This window comes from Helianthus annuus, chromosome 16 (genome assembly GCF_002127325.2).
Source record: "Helianthus annuus cultivar XRQ/B chromosome 16, HanXRQr2.0-SUNRISE, whole genome shotgun sequence".
Taxonomy (NCBI): Eukaryota; Viridiplantae; Streptophyta; class Magnoliopsida; order Asterales; family Asteraceae; genus Helianthus; species Helianthus annuus.
Window position 1 is genome coordinate 117,472,980 of NC_035448.2, and position 14,285 is coordinate 117,487,264.

At 38.0% G+C, this 14,285-nt stretch overlaps 1 long non-coding RNA gene across 3 annotated transcripts; it reads left to right on the forward strand.

Moving 5' to 3' along the window:
• Positions 1 to 487: 487 nt before the first annotated feature.
• LOC110917442 lies at positions 488 to 5,740 on the forward strand. Of its 3 annotated transcripts, none has more exons than XR_002580573.2 (3): positions 488 to 588; positions 3,132 to 3,220; positions 5,727 to 5,740. It is a non-coding gene; the product is annotated as an uncharacterized LOC110917442 (long non-coding RNA). The 3 variants fall into 3 exon arrangements; XR_004883675.1 differs by lacking the exon at positions 5,727 to 5,740 and adding an exon at positions 4,761 to 5,712; XR_002580572.2 differs by lacking the exon at positions 5,727 to 5,740 and having other exon boundaries at positions 3,132 to 3,302.
• The last annotated feature ends 8,545 nt before the right edge of the window (positions 5,741 to 14,285 follow it).

Consider the following 14,285-nt stretch of genomic DNA (forward strand, 5'->3'; position numbering starts at 1 on the left):
CTTTTGGTTGAACATTCGCGGCATGTAATAGTGGTGACATCATTAGCGGCCACATATGTCGCCAACATTGCTCTAAATCCGAGTAGTGTATTGCACAATCGTAAGTACTTACTTCTCTTTTGGTTAAATCAGTTATGTCTTTTCTAGCCCTCTTTAATTCCTACGGTTGACAACCCTTATTGGTAAGCTTCATTGCTAGTGTTATATTATAGGAAACATACAACGCAGTGGCGATGGGATCTCAGGCAAAGCTTTCTTTATTTCTTGTTTGATTGCTTCTATTTTCTTTATGTGAGGTGCATCATCTTTCTATTAAAATCAGAAAGCATATAAGTTATCCACACTTATATATATTAATGAACATCCACAAATTTAAGGGGTAAGTGATGAACAAGACTAAAACAAAATGTAAAATGGAGGGGGTAGAATAGTAAATGTCACACCTTACCCATACCCACGCACAACCATAAAAACCTAGTTTTCAACAATTCGACAGACGTATCTTTATCAGCCAGTGCCGCCGTACACAACCCTAATTTGTAACGATCATCAACAATGTTAGAGGAAAAGAGGCGACGTGATCTCAGGGTAAACCTTCAATCTTGTTTTCTATTATTATTGTGACGAGATTTCCAGTTCTGTTTTTTTCATAAGCTTTTGGTTTTCTTACTTGTATTCGGTTTAATCATGCAGGGAACTGAAGAACGTACGTGTTACTCGATCATAACATGTTGAGAATTCATAGGTTATAACAGGTATCCCGTGCAATCTGACTGCACATGGTAATGTTAAACTCCACATTTCTGAAATTTCAGTTCAACTACCTTTTAGATCTGTTGCAAATGACTATAGATTTTGCTGAGATGTTGTTGATCTTCCTTCTGATTTTGCTGGTGCTTAATTTATTCCAAACAGACCACATTAGAGAACGTTTTGTCTTCAGTAATATTATAGGTTTTACATGTTTTTCTCTGCTGCTTTCAGAGTTTCGATTAATCACCATTACCGTCCATTTAAGATCTTCACCACCATTTCACAGTATAATATATCTTAGTTTCGGTAGATGGTAGGTTTCTCTTGCTTGAATGCAGTGTTGGTTTTCTATGTTTGAATCCATAGATAGTTAAGTCGAAAAGGCTTGATTTTCGGGAGGGATTTTAATTGATTGTTAAATACATCAGTGATGGATTTTCTAAAGATATGAAGATTGTTAAATACAACAGTGATTGATTTTAAGTTAGTGATTTATGTGTTGGTGTAGGGTGTGACGCAGCTGATGGATTTTTAAGTGATTGGTGGGGGCAAGACCCAAATTCCCCGGAGAATCTATTGGATGAAGATTATGATCCGTCTCCATCTACATCCCAACTGACCCACAGGAAAGATCGCAGGAGATCAGTTTCAAGAACCAAAGATACGGTTGTGGTCCCCGAAAAGCGTTCTAAATTCAAGATTGGACAACATGTTATACTTACAGATGATAAGGGACAAGAGGTTGGAAAAGGAACCATACATCTAGTCAAAGGTGTATGGTCTGGAAAAAAATTGGTGGAATCAAGTTCGTACGTGGTAGATGTTGAAGAACTCATGAAATCGGCTGCTCAATCGGTTTCTTGTGAAATAAAAATGTTGTGGAATTCCAGCCAACTTGTCTTGATCCAGCAGCAGTTGCCTTGATGACAGATTAACCTTTTTATGCATGTATGTGTGCATATATTGTAGAGGTGGTAATCTTACATGTTTACCTATGAATGTGTGGATTCAGGTTTTTTTTCCTAATGGGTAAACCATATTGTAGATGTGGTAATCTTACATGTTGATTGCTCATAGCGTTAATGGATTTTGAAAATAGCTAGTTAGATAATTTTATTTAGAAATTTTGTAACGTAAATTAATGGTTTTTATTTCATTTTGGTGTTCAATTTGATTAGTAACAACCTCCACCCAATTATGTTTTGTTCCATCTTTGGCAAATTTTTCACAAAGGCTCCGGCATAGGCATTAGAGACAATCAATGTTGCCGCTATTGAACATTCACGGCATGTAATAGTGGTGACATCATTAGCGGCTACATATGTCGCCAACATTGCTCTAAATCCAAGTAGTGACATGTACAATCGTAAATACTTATTTCTCTTTTGGTTATTTAATCCGTTGTGTCTTTTCTAGACCTCTTGAATTCCCACGGTCGACAACCCTTATTGGTAAGCTTCATTGCAAGTGTTATATTATAGGAAACATACAATGCACTGGCGATGGGATCTCAGGCAAAGCTTTCTTTAATTCTTGTTTCTTTGTTCCTATTTTCTTTATCTTTTTTCAGAGTTATAGTTATCGGTTTTGGCTTTAGCTTACGCTTCCGAGATTTGGGTATGGAGTGTATTGTGCTCTCCTCAATATATTCTTTTTTTTTTTTTTTTTTTTCTTTTTTTTTTTTTTTGTGAGGTGGCATCATCTTTCTATTAAAATCAGAGAATGCATATAAGTTATCCGGACTTATCTATATCTATACTTCTATACTTACTATACTATATTATAAAGCATTTCCCCAAGGACTTCTTAAAAATTAAGAGGTACAAGAAGAAATGCTTAGTATACAACACACAATGCATAGATTAGTTAAGTGTGGGGGGTAAAGTTGTCTTTTTTCCATAGGGACTTCTTAAAAATTATAAGGTACAAGTACAAATGTTTAGTATACAACATATTAATGCATATATTAATTTCATTTTGGGGGTGAATTTCTCTTTCTAACACCATCATGAATTTATTACAGAGGAAGCTAATCCATACCCAATTTATACAAAGGAAGTCAAGGGGTAAGTGATGAACAAGACAAACAAAATGTAAAATGGAGGGGGTAGAGTAGTAAATTTCACACCTTACCCATACCCACGCACAACCATAAAAACCTAGTTTTCAACAATTCGACAGACGTATCTTTTTAAGCCTGTGCCGCCGTTCACAACCCTAATTGGTAACGATCGTTAACAATGTTAGAGGAAAAGAGGCGACGTGATCTCAGCGTAAACCTTCAATCTTGTTTTCTATTATTATTGTGACGAGATTTCCAGTTCTGTTTTTTTCATAAGCTTTTGGTTTTCTTACTTGTATTCGGTTTAATCATACAGGGAACTGAAGAACGTAGATGTTACTCGATCATAACATGTTGAGAATTCATAGGTTATAACAAGTATCCCGTGCAATCTGACTGCACATGGTAATGTTAAACTCCACATTTCTGAAATTTCAGTTCAACTACCTTTTAGATCTGTTGCAAATGACTATAGATTTTGTTGAGATGTTGTTGATCTTCCTTCTGATTTTGCTGGTGCTTAATTTATTCCAAACAGACCACATTAGAGAACGTTTTGTCTTCAGTAATATTATAGGTTTTACTTGTTTTTCTCTGCTGCTTTCAGAGTTTCGATTAATCACCTTTGCCGTCCATTTAAGATCTTCACCACCATTTCACAGTAGAACATATGTTAGCTTCTGCAGATGGTTGGTTTCTCTTGCGTGAATGCAGTGTTGGTTTTCTATGTTTGAATCCATAGATAGTTAAGTCGAAAGGGCTTGATTTTCCGGTGGGATTTTAGTTGATTGTTGAATACAACAGTGATTGATTTTCTAAAGATATGAAGATAGTTTGATAATTTTTGTATTGATTTTCTAAAGAAATGAGGATAGTTAGATAGGGGATGGTTCAAATGAAAACCACTTTTATTGTGAAAACTTGAAAACTAACTAAAAAAGCCTAAAAAAACCTAAAAAACATACAATTTTTTTTTTTTTTTTACAATTTTTTTTAGAAAAATCGCTACCTTTTATATATGGAAAAATTTCAAAAAAAAAAAAAAAAAATTTGGTTGTACTGCACATGTGCACTAATACGGAAAGCCTAAACCACTTAACCCACCCCTCACCGACACCCCCCAAAAACCTAAACCCCCCCCCCCCCCCCACAAAACCTAAACCCCCCCACCCCCCACCCTCCCGAAACCCTAAAACTAAACCCTAAACATAAACCCGAAAAAAACCTAACCCCCCTACCCCCACCCCCAAAAACCTAAACCCCCCTCCCCCCCCCCCCCCCCCCCCAACCCAAAAACCTAATCCTAAACCTCCAAAAAAACTAACCCTAAAAGCTAAACTAGAATCAAAAAGCTAATTTTAAGCATGTAATTAATGCACATTGTAGTACATGTTATATTGCACATGTGCACTACTATAATAATAGTATTGAAAACAAGACGACACCATAAATCTTTTTTTATGTCATAAAAAATATGCTCGAATATACTTGAATGAAAGAGAAGAAAATTTGTGATCTTATGGTGCCATTTTTGTTTTAAAATGATAAAGTATGGAGAAATGGGAAATATTTGAAAAGTTATATATTTTTTGTTCCAATTTTACCCCTCCTTCATAAAAGTCTTCCCCCCCTCCTTTTTAGTGGGTTTTAGTTAGTTTTCTAGTTTTCACAATAAATAGTGGTTTTCATTTGAACCTTCCCCTAGTTAGATAATCTTTATAAGTAAATCAGCAGTGTCAAAATATTTCATATCATGTCATAAGCAAATCAGTTGTCCTTAAAATAGTACATAAACATTTCATAGGTTTAACTCTAATACTGGTCTCTTATTTCATGTTTCCAATGCATTACCTGTATTTTAATTGCATGTAGATCTAACCAGTATTATGTCCAGCTATGCGTGTACGAAAAATTTGGTGCTTTATACATCTTTCTGTGTGTACAGGGGATATTCAACCTTTGCAATCGTAAACCTTTGTTCAAGGTATCATGAGGCTGAAATGCTCGATAGTCTTCCTGGGAAAGATTCTTGGAAAGCAAGCATGGGATACTTGATCCGCAAGACACAGTCTCCAGATTGCCTGAAAACGTACTTCAACATATCATGTCTTTTCTTCCGCCATTAGATCAAGATAATGTTCGTTTTTTATCGAGAGAATGGCGCCGACTAAATGCGCAAAACCAAACAGTGCTCTGGCTGACTAAGCAGCGGTTAAACAAGTTGGAATTTCCAAAGGTTTTGAATGATGAGTTCCACTCAGTAGATGATTAAATGCCTGGGGATGAGAAACCTGAAGCTTGTGAATTTTAAGCTATTAATTGTTCACTTGAACCGCTGTGGAAGCTTGAAGAATTTGTACCTCAACACACCAAATCTTACAACTTTATACTTCCATGGACCGCGTGGCAGACCATGCACGATTGAGCTTATTAATTGCAAAGATTTAATGAATTTGCATTTAGTTGGGGTTGCTATGAACACTACGATGTTCGTAAACTGCAACGAAAGTTTTCCACTTCTTCAGATGTTGACACTTGCTGGCTGTGCTATGAGTGGATGTATTAACATCTCAAGTAATTCTCTCCACGAATTATGGTTTATTGGAATCAATAAGCCCGTGGGTCTCACCATTGATGCCCCAAACGTATCTTCTTTCAAGTACAATGGCCGTACAATAGCTCCGTATCAAAACATCAACTTACCCCGTGTTGCTATAGCTTATGTTGAGCTATATCCTAATCTGAACCAAAAGGGTGAATGTGATTTTAGAATGTGGCCCAATCAGTTATAATTCAAGATTCTAAAAGAAAAGATTGGGCATTTGATTTTAGAATGTGGCCCAATAAGTAGTACAATTTCCCGATATGAACATAGGGTTTTTTTAAGTTAGTGATTTATGTGTTGGTGTAGGGTGTGATGCAGCTAGTGGGTTTTTAAACCTTCAATCTCGTTTGCTATTATTGTTGTTACGAGATTTCCATTTTGGTATTATCATAAGCTTTCCATTTTCTTACTTGTATTTGGTTCAATCATGCAGGGAACTGAAAAAACGTACATGTTAACTAATCATAACATGTTGATTGCTCATAGGGTTAATGGTTTTTGAAAATAGCTAGTTAGATAATTTTATGTAGAAATTTTGTAATGTAAATTAATGGTTTTTGTTTCATTTTCGTGTTCAATTTGATTAGTAACAACCTCCACCCAATTATGTTTTGTTCCGTCTTTGGCAAATTTTTCACAAAGGCTCCTGCATAGGCATTAGCGGCGATCAATGTTGCCGCTATTGAACATTCGTCGAATGTAATAGTGGTGACATCATTAGCGGCCACATATGTCGCCAACATTGCTCTAAATCCGATTAGTGACATGCACAATCGTAAATACTTATTTCTCTTTTGGTTATTTAATCAGTTGTGTCTTTTCTAGACCTCTTTAATTCCCACGGTCGACAACCCTTATTGGTAAGCTTCATTGCCAGTGTTATATTATAGGAAACATACAACACACTGGCGATGGGATCTCAGGCAAAGCTTTCTTTAATTCTTGTTTCTTTGCTTCTATTTTCTTTATCTTTTTCAGAGTTATAGTTACTCGGTTTTGGCTTTAGCTTATGTAAGGTCGTCTTCCTTCAACGAACATACGAACCGGATCGATCGAACACACACGCGATGTGCGGAAACTACCGCACGCTTCGTACCGCAACGTAGAGCTTGTACAGAAGATGTAGAAGATGAGAGAATCGTGAATACACAAACTATGCACAATCAAGAATCACACAGAGATTGAATGAAGAACACAAAGCTAGGGTTTGTTTGCACAAGAAGTTTTCTCCAAAATATTCACTGTTTCATTAAATGGTCTTGGTTCGCGTACAAGACACTAAGAATATATACACACCTAAGTTCGCACAACATTACAATGAAACTCTCAGTAGTTAACAAATAAGTGCTCACCACTAAAAGGAAAACCACAAGTTCTCACAGTAAGGTCTCACCATATAAAACCACAAGTTCTCACCACTAAGGTCTCACCATATAAACCACAAGTTCTCAACATATAAACTACACGTTCTGATGAGACATAAATGAACAAGTTCTCATGAGACACTTTCACATAATTGCAAGATTAGTCCTTCAATGTTGAAACTTCAGCAGTATCCAACATTTGTGAAACTTTGGTGCACTTACAGACTCCCCCTTGATATATGCCGGATCTGCAAATCTTCACGAGAAGCCGTTTCCCGCATTTATCATCCTGAAGTGCATTTACAGACTCCCCCTTGATATATTCGGGTTCTACAGATCTTCATCAAATCTTCGAGAAACCGCTTCCTGCTCCAGTCTTGTTCTTCACACAGCATCGAACAGCTTAAGCACACCGAAAAGCAAGTAGCCTGTCTTCTTTCAGTTAATCTAAAATAGCTTGTCAAGCTCAAAACTTCATTAGAAACCGTTAAAGCCTAAATGAATTTCAAAACCAAGAATGTTAACATATTTAAGCTCAAAGAAATTTTTAAGTAACACATACGTAAAAATATTTCTACTAATTTGGAACACGGTTTCCCACATGGACAACACACACTTAGACCAACTTAGCAAGACTAAAAGTTTTTATTAAAAGACTTATTTTAAATTACCTCACCGGATTGATTTTAATCCATTTTCAAAATTGTAAAACCCCTTTTGAGTATCGTTAAAAATATAAAGCCCACACATGGAAACGAGAAACAAAATCTTTTTGTATTTTTTTCGAACTTTATATTAAAACACACCGAAAATCTTTTTGTAATTTTTTTTTGTAACCGAAATGAAACGTACATATTTACAAACTTTATCTTTTTGTGAAAACGCGGACAAGAAGATCATATCGGCTTATCTATCAAAATCAATCACAGTTAGTATCCATTTGACGAATTTAAGCACAAAGAATGATAATGACAGTTCAAGATGTTTAACGATATACTTGTCCACTTAAGCTTTAGCACGTGTTCGAACACTGTTTTCGAGATATGCAATTAAGTGTCTTATTAACTGATATAACTGTGTTCCCCACCTCAGAATATACTCCCGTATCAAGACTACCAAAAATTACATCTTATAGGTGAATATATCCAACTATTATCTGTATCCGGCTAAAATTGCGAAACCCTGAGAGCTCAGGTTAGTGCCACCGCACCGATAGAGAGATGAGGCTCGACTTTAGGTGGTGTACCAACGTTTTGGTATCTTTTACTGCACTTTGGCATTTTTTTATGTACCTGGTGGTAACAAGCTTTTAACATATCATCCGGTGATGACTGTTAGGCAGAAAAGAAATCCACCTGGAGGGTTTGCGCACAAACGAAGCGCTTGGCAAAGCGTTATGTTGATACACTTTGTGTGGACGCGACTCGGTTTGGTTCGACTCGGTTAAGTGCGGCTCAAGACCGATGCCGCGACATTCCTCCGTCGTGCGCCCCAGAGTTCGACACGCGAAGCACGAAGAGCCGCGAACTTTCCCGACGCCACATCACCATGACATCACCATGATGATGTAATGGGAAGACTTCTTCATGTGAAGATTACACATATCCACGTGAATTCAGAAATTTGTTGTCTTTTGTCTTATACATGACCAAAAAACTGATTTTTCATGGGCATTGGTCTTTCGTCGAGGTTCTTTGTGGAATGAAGACTTTCATCGGCTCCATGATCTTTCGTCAACGTGTTTCGTCGCTGCAGGTCTTTCGTCGACCTGCAGCCTATATAAGCAGCAGACTGAAGACAGAAAGGAAAGAGAGCACATAGATAGAACCCCGAGAGCATACTAGTAGAGTTTAGTGAGTTTCTTGTAATATCTTTGTAACTTTTACTCTGCTGAATCAATATATTGAGCATTAAACGTTGTATCTTTGTTTTGTGTTTGCTCTCTCGCTCGGTTTGTGTCGCAACGAGGATTCTGCACTCGTTACGGCACCCGAAACAAGAAGTCATCGTAGTCCAACGATCCCTATCGGGACCTACAAGTGGTATCAGAGCGTACGGCTCGATTTCTTGTTGATAACCGAGTTGTGTGTGACGTTTTTAAATGATATTTGAAGCTTTATTGAACAAAAATTCGAAACCCAGTTTTATCCGAAAAAATACGGTCTAAATCTCATAATTTTGCGGTTATCGGTTGACGTTTTTCGGTTAAAACTTGTGAAAAAGGGTGGAGATAATAAAAAACGTGAAAAGTTTTGAGTTTTGAAGTGAAAATTATAACTCACCATTTTTTCGGGCGAGCAAGGTCACCGGAAAAGTCACCGGAAGTGATAACCAGATTTGGAAAACCTGCTTTCAACTTTCCATAATTCAGAGATAAGATTCTGCTTAAAAAGGAAATGTCTCACCAATCATTTAGCAAAGAACCTGTTTTGGCCAATTAACCTTGTTGTTTTTTTTGTCTCATTCCCCCAAACATATAATCAACGAATTAAACTTTTCATAGACATAATCTTTTTATTGGGCCAATTTCTTTTAAATCAATAGTCTTCCTGGTGGACATCACATGTGTTGATACATATTTGTGGACACGACTCGCGCAACGAGACTTGGCTATGACACGACATTCCTCCTTCGTGTACATCGAGATTACAAGCAGGCCAAGACTTCAAGGACTGTGAACATATAGTCCCTTGGGCTGAAGCAAAGAAGAAACATGTCTTGGGCTTATGATTTTGGCGAAACACCTACTGGGCCATGTTTGGCGAAACACAAACAGTGTTGATGAAACACATGTGTTTCATCAAGCTTTTCCTTTTTTCGTCGACTCAATTGTGTTTCATCAAAAAGGTGTTTCATCAAAAAGGTGTTTCATCAAAAGTGTTTCGCCAAGAGTCTGTTTCGTTGTGTCTGTGTGTATAAATAGACTGTCACTAGTCTTAGAAAATAAGAGAACACATAGAGAACAGAGAGCACACACACACGAGAGTTTTAGAGAGTTTGCAAAAACATATTTGTAAAAATTGCTTTGTAACCGAATCTTTCATACGTATTAATACAGAGGTGTTAATCGGTGAATATTGCGTGTCGTGTATTTGCTTGTTCTATCTGGGTTTGCCTTTCCGGTTGGATTTCGACAACCGGGTTGGTTCGTACACAAGGATTAGGCGACTAGATCCTCCTAGCCGGACCTACAAGTGGTATCAGAGCCTTGGCTCTTCTCCTTGTTAAAACCGAGGTGTTCTTGTTGTTTTTCGGGTTTATAAAGTTTATATTTTTCTGAAAAACATGGTTATTTTGTTTTAAATCTTGTTGTTTGCTGGAAGTTCTTATAAAAACCACTTTATTTTTCATGATTCACATATTAAAAGTTGGTTTTTTAGTGAAGTTTCAAGCAAAAACGGGCTTCGGAGGTTGTGGGTTTCCCGGAAAACTCATAGGTTCACCGGAAAAATTATTTGTGTTCTTCACAATCTTCAAGTTTTCTTCATAAAAAAAATCACTTTTTGATCTTGATAATTGAAACCTGAAAGTTGTTTGTGTGTTGGAAGGTGTAACAAAGATTAAAATATTCAAACCTTACCTTACCTGGTTGGTGAAACTAGCCGAAAGTAGTGTCTGTGTGTCAGGATAAGGTCAATCTGAAAAGTCTACCAACCTCTGACATCTTTTTCGACGAAACAAACTCTCAACGAAACAAGATTCAAATCCCACTAGTGTTTCGTCGATGATGTTTGGCGAAATGGAAATCCTGTTTCGTTGAGCCCATAAGGAGCCCTTTTGTTTCGTCAAAACTAATAGCAAAAAGTCTTACTGTTTTGTTTCGTCAACTTGTGGGCTTGTCAGTTTAGTTTACATAGTGGTGAAGTGGGCTTATTTTAAAAGCCCACAAAGGACCTTGCTTCGTTGACTAAAAGCCCAAGGAAAAAATTCTATTTCGTCAACATTGGTTGTGGCCTTCCTATTTGGTCATATTAAAAGGATCCAATAGCTGATTTTTTTTTCGTCAACTATATAAAAAAAAAAATCATTTCGTCAACTACCATTTTCGTCAAAGTCCATCTTCTTAAAATCTGTTTCGTTGACTTTAAATTGTAAAGCCCAAGAGAAATTAATTAATTTGATTTCATTTTCTTGTTTCGTCAAAGTTGATCTTGGACTTTACATTATTGGGCTTTCATTTGACCCTTGTTTCGTCAACTGGGCCTCTCTTTTAAAAAGGAAATTCTATTTTGTCAATTAAGAGGGCCATATATAACAAAATTCTGTTTCGCTGATTTTCAAAAGATTGGACCTTTGTTTCGTCGTTGACCATACATAAATCAGTTTCGTCAAGTTTAAAATTACTAAGTCTGTTTCGTAGAAACAGTTTCGTCGAAACACTTGGAATTTTAAACAGAAGGTTTGTGTTTGTGATTTAACAGTTTGTTTTGAGTGTGTTTTTCAGGTATTCATTTTATCACATCAACGATGAATCCAAGTTGGTGGGGTACTCCGGCTCCGGATGAGGGAAAGTATAGAAATACAAGTTCATCTCCCTCATGGTGGGGTACTCCAGCTCCAGATGGGGGAAAGTATAGAAATACAAGTTTATCTCCCTCATGGGCCGAATCTCCCGTATCGACATCTTCACAAGCCAATGCCATATCAACCGGTCAATGGGCATTCGTATCAAATCAAACTCCGAGCATTCAAAGTATCTTATTGAGCGAGAGTGAAACCGGAAGTTTGAATCGACCTCCAAAGATGATGCACTTAAATGAATATCCAGGATGGGCAGAGAGGTTCAACACATACGTGCTTGGGCAAAATACAGAATTGTGGTTACGTTTCACCACAGATTTCGATCAAGCGATAGAGGTTGCCGCTTCATCTGCTGCTACGTTTGCCGATCTTCCAGAAGATCAAAAAAAGACGTATGATCTGGAAAAGAAGGCTTATGCCATTCTTACTCAGGCGTTAAGCAAAGATATTTACCATAAGTTTGTCAGTTTCAAGACAACGAAGAAACTGTGGGATGCGTTGAAGACCAGAGGGGTAGGAAATGAAGCAACACGTCAACTGCGACATGATCTACTCAAGAAAGAATTCGATGGCTTCACATGTATGGATAAGGAATCGTTGGGAGACATGACAAGTCGGTTTAATCATTTGCTTACTGAGTTGGGTAATTTTGGGGTAGTAACAACTCCAGCAGAGGTGGTGAATAAGTTTGCTGATGCGTTGCCTCCCCAATGGAATAGTTTCTTGGAGATTTTGAAGTATAACGGGGTTTTGGCTACTACATACATCAACGACTTCGTGCAGCTTTTAGAGAACAAGGATCAGGAGGAAACCTTAAAAGCAAAAAGAGTTCCAGTGCCACAAAATCCTGAAATGTATTATGGAACTTCCAGTACTTCTTCTGCAAGACCTATTGTGCCACACAATCCTGAAATGTATTTTGGAACTTCGAGTACTTCTTCTGCAAAATCCATTGTGCCATGCAATCCTGAGATGTATTATGGAACTTCCAATTCTTCGTCTGCAAGACCCGGTTCACATGCTCCACTTCAAACGGCGTTTGTCACAAGCACCGATTTGTATGGCAATCAGATACAAGTTCCTGTTAAGCCAGCTCCCACCACAGACTTGTGTGGGAATCCACTTCCTGCTCAACAACAGGCATGTTATGGTAGTACATCATCTGCTGGTCAGCAATCTAAGCCAAATACAGTACGGCTCGACACGTCAAGCTTTTCAAAGGTCAGTGTGGAAGTAGCAAAGGAACACATGGAGCTACTTAACACTTTAGTGAGTGCGTACTGTGGGTTAGTGGAAGGTAAGATTGGCAACATTAATCTGACACAAGAAGACTATCAGCAGATTAACAAGGAAGAGATGGATTTGATGGATATCAAATGGGCGTTTGCAAGTGCTGTGAGGAGAGCAAAGGATTTCATGGAAAGAACCGGCAGAACCGACTTGGAAAGCAAGAAAGACACCAAGTATAGGTTCGATAAGCAGGCAGTGAAATGCTTTAATTGTGATGAACGGGGTCACTTCAAAAGGGAATGTACAAGGCCAGCACAGCATGGGAACCAGAATCCCTTCAGAAATCAAGGCAACCAACAGAACCAGAACAGGAACAATGAGCGTACATTGATACCTGTCAACAACCAGAGTCAAGCAGGACTATCAAATGCCAACGAGGCACTTGTGATTCAAGTAGATGAAGGTTGTGACTGGTCAATCCAGCTGAGTGGTGATGCTCCAGATGGAACAGCCTATTTTGCTGAAGTTGTGAAGGATTTAGTTCACACCAGTGGTGGAGAATCTTCCACCAATGGTGGTGAATCTTCTGAGGATGAAGACTCTTCGGGTTACAGCAGGAGTTCAGATGAAGAATCCTCAAGTTCAGGCGATGATCATGTGGATGAGACATCAAGTGCGTCAGTTGATGAAGATATTGATGAGCTTTTGGAGGAAGCTGCAGCAGGAACTGATAGAAGATCTATTTTGGTGGATCAAACTGCTTATTCTTCGTCTTCTCTCCATTCAGCCTTTATGGCTAACGTCGACAGTTCATCAAGTCAGGTATGTGTCGATGAACCCACTGCTGTTAATTGTGATAATTGTGAGAGTTTGAGTGTTAAATGTGCTGAGTTGGAAGCAAACATGTCTGAGTTGCAAGGCAAACATGATGCTTTACAAGCTAGTTTGTTTGACTTGCAAGACAAACATGTTACACTGAATGATAAGTGGTGTGAGTTGCAAAGCAAACACGAGGCTTTGCAAGAGAAATATGATGTGACGTTTATCCACAACCAGAAGTTGACCGTCGATCTTTCCAAGTGCACTGAAGCCAACATGTTTTATGAAAACCATGAGAAAGAGTTTAAATCGGTAATTGAGAAACTAAAGAAAGATAAAACCGAGCTAACTAAAATGGTTTCCAGAAAACAAACTGACATTAATTTGTATATATCTCGCCTTGAGATTATGCAAAAGGAAATGGCTTGTGTTAAAACCGAAAGTGAGGCGATCCAACTTAAGCTAGACAGTTATTTGAGCTCTAGCTATGTGTTGGATCACATCATTGACGTTCAGAAAGAGAAACGGGATGTCACATGCATAGGCTACAAGAAATGTCCACCACCTGTGAGACACAATTATGATGCAATGCCTGACGAGGAGGATAGAACTTTCTTTGAACCATCTGTTCCTCTAGACGTTAAAGAATTTGCAACAGGAGTCGGATACAAGAAAGAAGCATCATCATATTCAGATGTATCAGCAGATACATGTGTGTCTTCTGCTGAACAGAATCTGGATCGTCCAGTCATTATTGAGGATGCTGATTCTTCTGATGATGAATCCGATGATACTGATGTAGCAAAGTCTGATGCGGAAATCAAAGAAGAGGACATACCTCTTGAGAATCATATTCTATGTGATCCTCCTGCAAAACCCGCTAAGACTGTTGCAATCAAGTCCTCATCTGCAGAAGAGTCGGAGAGTGTGA